Genomic DNA, 6,769 nt, shown 5'->3' on the forward strand with positions numbered 1-6,769 from the left:
GGAGCCAGGCCTGTGCCTGAGGGTATGCTGGGCCATGACGCTGGGAAGGAAAGACATGCAGTGAGACCCCACAAGGAAGAGCTTACCCCACAAGGGTCAGCAACCCACTGATGCAGCCAGTTCTGAGCCACTCTAGAATGGCACTGATACAGCCAGTTCCGAGCCACTTCTAGTACAGCTCAGGAGACACATACGCATTTCTGGTCACCTGCTCTTCCGTGGCCCAATCAGCCCCCGTGGGGACGGGCAGTGGGTGTGGGGAGCCAGGCCTGTGCCTGAGGGTATGCTGGGCCATGACGCTGGGAAGGAAAGACATGCAGTGAGACCCCACAAGGAAGAGCTTACCCCACAAGGGTCAGCAACCCACTGATGCAGCCAGTTCTGAGCCACTCTAGAATGGCACTGATACAGCCAGTTCCGAGCCACTTCTAGTACAGCTCAGGAGACACATACGCATTTCTGGTCACCTGCTCTTCCGTGGCCCAATCAGCCCCGTGGGGACGGGCAGTGGGTGTGGGGAGCCAGGCCTGTGCCTGAGGGTATGCTGGGCCATGACGCTGGGAAGGAAAGACATGCAGTGAGACCCCACAAGGAAGAGCTTACCCCACAAGGGTCAGCAACCCACTGATGCAGCCAGTTCTGAGCCACTCTAGAATGGCACTGATACAGCCAGTTCCGAGCCACTTCTAGTACAGCTCAGGAGACACATACGCATTTCTGGTCACCTGCTCTTCCGTGGCCCAATCAGCCCCCGTGGGGACGGGCAGTGGGTGTGGGGAGCCAGGCCTGTGGCTGAGGGTATGCTGGGCCATGACGCTGGGAAGGAAAGACATGCAGTGAGACCCCACAAGGAAGAGCTTACCCCACAAGGGTCAGCAACCCACTGATGCAGCCAGTTCTGAGCCACTCTAGAATGGCACTGATACAGCCAGTTCCGAGCCACTTCTAGTACAGCTCAGGAGACACATACGCATTTCTGGTCACCTGCTCTTCCGTGGCCCAATCAGCCCCCGTGGGGACGGGCAGTGGGTGTGGGGAGCCAGGCCTGTGCCTGAGGGTATGCTGGGCCATGACGCTGGGAAGGAAAGACATGCAGTGAGACCCCACAAGGAAGAGCTTACCCCACAAGGGTCAGCAACCCACTGATGCAGCCAGTTCTGAGCCACTCTAGAATGGCACTGATACAGCCAGTTCCGAGCCACTTCTAGTACAGCTCAGGAGACACATACGCATTTCTGGTCACCTGCTCTTCCGTGGCCCAATCAGCCCCCGTGGGGACGGGCAGTGGGTGTGGGGAGCCAGGCCTGTGCCTGAGGGTATGCTGGGCCATGACGCTGGGAAGGAAAGACATGCAGTGAGACCCCACAAGGAAGAGCTTACCCCACAAGGGTCAGCAACCCACTGATGCAGCCAGTTCTGAGCCACTCTAGAATGGCACTGATACAGCCAGTTCCGAGCCACTTCTAGTACAGCTCAGGAGACACATACGCATTTCTGGTCACCTGCTCTTCCGTGGCCCAATCAGCCCCCGTGGGGACGGGCAGTGGGTGTGGGGAGCCAGGCCTGTGCCTGAGGGTATGCTGGGCCATGACGCTGGGAAGGAAAGACATGCAGTGAGACCCCACAAGGAAGAGCTTACCCCACAAGGGTCAGCAACCCACTGATGCAGCCAGTTCTGAGCCATTCTAGAATGGCACTGATACAGCCAGTTCCGAGCCACTTCTAGTACAGCTCAGGAGACACATACGCATTTCTGGTCACCTGCTCTTCCGTGGCCCAATCAGCCCCCGTGGGGACGGGCAGTGGGTGTGGGGAGCCAGGCCTGTGCCTGAGGGTATGCTGGGCCATGACGCTGGGAAGGAAAGACATGCAGTGAGACCCCACAAGGAAGAGCTTACCCCACAAGGGTCAGCAACCCACTGATGCAGCCAGTTCTGAGCCACTCTAGAATGGCACTGATACAGCCAGTTCCGAGCCACTTCTAGTACAGCTCAGGAGACACATACGCATTTCTGGTCACCTGCTCTTCCGTGGCCCAATCAGCCCCCGTGGGGACGGGCAGTGGGTGTGGGGAGCCAGGCCTGTGCCTGAGGGTATGCTGGGCCATGACGCTGGGAAGGAAAGACATGCAGTGAGACCCCACAAGGAAGAGCTTACCCCACAAGGGTCAGCAACCCACTGATGCAGCCAGTTCCGAGCCACTCTAGAATGGCACTGATACAGCCAGTTCCGAGCCACTTCTAGTACAGCTCAGGAGACACATACGCATTTCTGGTCACCTGCTCTTCCGTGGCCCAATCAGCCCCCGTGGGGACGGGCAGTGGGTGTGGGGAGCCAGGCCTGTGCCTGAGGGTATGCTGGGCCATGACGCTGGGAAGGAAAGACATGCAGTGAGACCCCACAAGGAAGAGCTTACCCCACAAGGGTCAGCAACCCACTGATGCAGCCAGTTCCGAGCCACTCTAGAATGGCACTGATACAGCCAGTTCCGAGCCACTTCTAGTACAGCTCAGGAGACACATACGCATTTCTGGTCACCTGCTCTTCCGTGGCCCAATCAGCCCCCGTGGGGACGGGCAGTGGGTGGGGGTAGCCAGGCCTGTGCTGAGGGTATGCTGGGCCATGACGCTGGGAAGGAAAGACATGCAGTGAGACCCCACAAGGAAGAGCTTACCCCACAAGGGTCAGCAACCCACTGATGCAGCCAGTTCTGAGCCACTCTAGAATGGCACTGATACAGCCAGTTCCGAGCCACTTCTAGTACAGCTCAGGAGACACATACGCATTTCTGGTCACCTGCTCTTCCGTGGCCCAATCAGCCCCCGTGGGGACGGGCAGTGGGTGTGGGGAGCCAGGCCTGTGCCTGAGGGTATGCTGGGCCATGACGCTGGGAAGGAAAGACATGCAGTGAGACCCCACAAGGAAGAGCTTACCCCACAAGGGTCAGCAACCCACTGATGCAGCCAGTTCTGAGCCACTCTAGAATGGCACTGATACAGCCAGTTCCGAGCCACTTCTAGTACAGCTCAGGAGACACATACGCATTTCTGGTCACCTGCTCTTCCGTGGCCCAATCAGCCCCCGTGGGGACGGGCAGTGGGTGTGGGGAGCCAGGCCTGTGCCTGAGGGTATGCTGGGCCATGACGCTGGGAAGGAAAGACATGCAGTGAGACCCCACAAGGAAGAGCTTACCCCACAAGGGTCAGCAACCCACTGATGCAGCCAGTTCTGAGCCACTCTAGAATGGCACTGATACAGCCAGTTCCGAGCCACTTCTAGTACAGCTCAGGAGACACATACGCATTTCTGGTCACCTGCTCTTCCGTGGCCCAATCAGCCCCCGTGGGGACGGGCAGTGGGTGTGGGGAGCCAGGCCTGTGCCTGAGGGTATGCTGGGCCATGACGCTGGGAAGGAAAGACATGCAGTGAGACCCCACAAGGAAGAGCTTACCCCACAAGGGTCAGCAACCCACTGATGCAGCCAGTTCTGAGCCACTCTAGAATGGCACTGATACAGCCAGTTCCGAGCCACTTCTAGTACAGCTCAGGAGACACATACGCATTTCTGGTCACCTGCTCTTCCGTGGCCCAATCAGCCCCCGTGGGGACGGGCAGTGGGTGTGGGGAGCCAGGCCTGTGCCTGAGGGTATGCTGGGCCATGACGCTGGGAAGGAAAGACATGCAGTGAGACCCCACAAGGAAGAGCTTACCCCACAAGGGTCAGCAACCCACTGATGCAGCCAGTTCCGAGCCACTCTAGAATGGCACTGATACAGCCAGTTCCGAGCCACTTCTAGTACAGCTCAGGAGACACATACGCATTTCTGGTCACCTGCTCTTCCGTGGCCCAATCAGCCCCCGTGGGGACGGGCAGTGGGTGTGGGGAGCCAGGCCTGTGCCTGAGGGTATGCTGGGCCATGACGCTGGGAAGGAAAGACATGCAGTGAGACCCCACAAGGAAGAGCTTACCCCACAAGGGTCAGCAACCCACTGATGCAGCCAGTTCTGAGCCACTCTAGAATGGCACTGATACAGCCAGTTCCGAGCCACTTCTAGTACAGCTCAGGAGACACATACGCATTTCTGGTCACCTGCTCTTCCGTGGCCCAATCAGCCCCCGTGGGGACGGGCAGTGGGTGTGGGGAGCCAGGCCTGTGCCTGAGGGTATGCTGGGCCATGACGCTGGGAAGGAAAGACATGCAGTGAGACCCCACAAGGAAGAGCTTACCCCACAAGGGTCAGCAACCCACTGATGCAGCCAGTTCTGAGCCACTCTAGAATGGCACTGATACAGCCAGTTCCGAGCCACTTCTAGTACAGCTCAGGAGACACATACGCATTTCTGGTCACCTGCTCTTCCGTGGCCCAATCAGCCCCCGTGGGGACGGGCAGTGGGTGTGGGGAGCCAGGCCTGTGCCTGAGGGTATGCTGGGCCATGACGCTGGGAAGGAAAGACATGCAGTGAGACCCCACAAGGAAGAGCTTACCCCACAAGGGTCAGCAACCCACTGATGCAGCCAGTTCTGAGCCACTCTAGAATGGCACTGATACAGCCAGTTCCGAGCCACTTCTAGTACAGCTCAGGAGACACATACGCATTTCTGGTCACCTGCTCTTCCGTGGCCCAATCAGCCCCCGTGGGGACGGGCAGTGGGTGTGGGGAGCCAGGCCTGTGCCTGAGGGTATGCTGGGCCATGACGCTGGGAAGGAAAGACATGCAGTGAGACCCCACAAGGAAGAGCTTACCCCACAAGGGTCAGCAACCCACTGATGCAGCCAGTTCTGAGCCACTCTAGAATGGCACTGATACAGCCAGTTCCGAGCCACTTCTAGTACAGCTCAGGAGACACATACGCATTTCTGGTCACCTGCTCTTCCGTGGCCCAATCAGCCCCCGTGGGGACGGGCAGTGGGTGTGGGGAGCCAGGCCTCTGCCTGAGGGTATGCTGGGCCATGACGCTGGGAAGGAAAGACATGCAGTGAGACCCCACAAGGAAGATCTTACCCCACAAGGGTCAGCAACCCACTGATGCAGCCAGTTCTGAGCCACTCTAGAATGGCACTGATACAGCCAGTTCCGAGCCACTTCTAGTACAGCTCAGGAGACACATACGCATTTCTGGTCACCTGCTCTTCCGTGGCCCAATCAGCCCCCGTGGGGACGGGCAGTGGTGTGGGGAGCCAGGCCTCTGCCTGAGGGTATGCTGGGCCATGACGCTGGGAAGGAAAGACATGCAGTGAGACCCCACAAGGAAGAGCTTACCCCACAAGGGTCAGCAACCCACTGATGCAGCCAGTTCTGAGCCACTCTAGAATGGCACTGATACAGCCAGTTCCGAGCCACTTCTAGTACAGCTCAGGAGACACATACGCATTTCTGGTCACCTGCTCTTCCGTGGCCCAATCAGCCCCCGTGGGGACGGGCAGTGGGTGTGGGGAGCCAGGCCTCTGCCTGAGGGTATGCTGGGCCATGACGCTGGGAAGGAAAGACATGCAGTGAGACCCCACAAGGAAGAGCTTACCCCACAAGGGTCAGCAACCCACTGATGCAGCCAGTTCTGAGCCACTCTAGAATGGCACTGATACAGCCAGTTCCGAGCCACTTCTAGTACAGCTCAGGAGACACATACGCATTTCTGGTCACCTGCTCTTCCGTGGCCCAATCAGCCCCCGTGGGGACGGGCAGTGGGTGTGGGGAGCCAGGCCTCTGCCTGAGGGTATGCTGGGCCATGACGCTGGGAAGGAAAGACATGCAGTGAGACCCCACAAGGAAGAGCTTACCCCACAAGGGTCAGCAACCCACTGATGCAGCCAGTTCTGAGCCACTCTAGAATGGCACTGATACAGCCAGTTCCGAGCCACTTCTAGTACAGCTCAGGAGACACATACGCATTTCTGGTCACCTGCTCTTCCGTGGCCCAATCAGCCCCCGTGGGGACGGGCAGTGGGTGTGGGGAGCCAGGCCTCTGCCTGAGGGTATGCTGGGCCATGACGCTGGGAAGGAAAGACATGCAGTGAGACCCCACAAGGAAGAGCTTACCCCACAAGGGTCAGCAACCCACTGATGCAGCCAGTTCTGAGCCACTCTAGAATGGCACTGATACAGCCAGTTCCGAGCCACTTCTAGTACAGCTCAGGAGACACATACGCATTTCTGGTCACCTGCTCTTCCGTGGCCCAATCAGCCCCCGTGGGGACGGGCAGTGGGTGTGGGGAGCCAGGCCTCTGCCTGAGGGTATGCTGGGCCATGACGCTGGGAAGGAAAGACATGCAGTGAGACCCCACAAGGAAGAGCTTACCCCACAAGGGTCAGCAACCCACTGATGCAGCCAGTTCTGAGCCACTCTAGAATGGCACTGATACAGCCAGTTCCGAGCCACTTCTAGTACAGCTCAGGAGACACATACGCATTTCTGGTCACCTGCTCTTCCGTGGCCCAATCAGCCCCGTGGGGACGGGCAGTGGGTGTGGGGAGCCAGGCCTCTGCCTGAGGGTATGCTGGGCCATGACGCTGGGAAGGAAAGACATGCAGTGAGACCCCACAAGGAAGAGCTTACCCCACAAGGGTCAGCAACCCACTGATGCAGCCAGTTCTGAGCCACTCTAGAATGGCACTGATACAGCCAGTTCCGAGCCACTTCTAGTACAGCTCAGGAGACACATACGCATTTCTGGTCACCTGCTCTTCCGTGGCCCAATCAGCCCCCGTGGGGACGGGCAGTGGGTGTGGGGAGCCAGGCCTCTGCCTGAGGGTATGCTGGGCCATGAC

The sequence above is a fragment of the Ambystoma mexicanum genome, chromosome 13 (genome assembly GCF_040938575.1).
Source record: "Ambystoma mexicanum isolate Mex_15411 chromosome 13, UKY_AmexF1_1, whole genome shotgun sequence".
NCBI lineage: Eukaryota > Metazoa > Chordata > Amphibia > Caudata > Ambystomatidae > Ambystoma > Ambystoma mexicanum.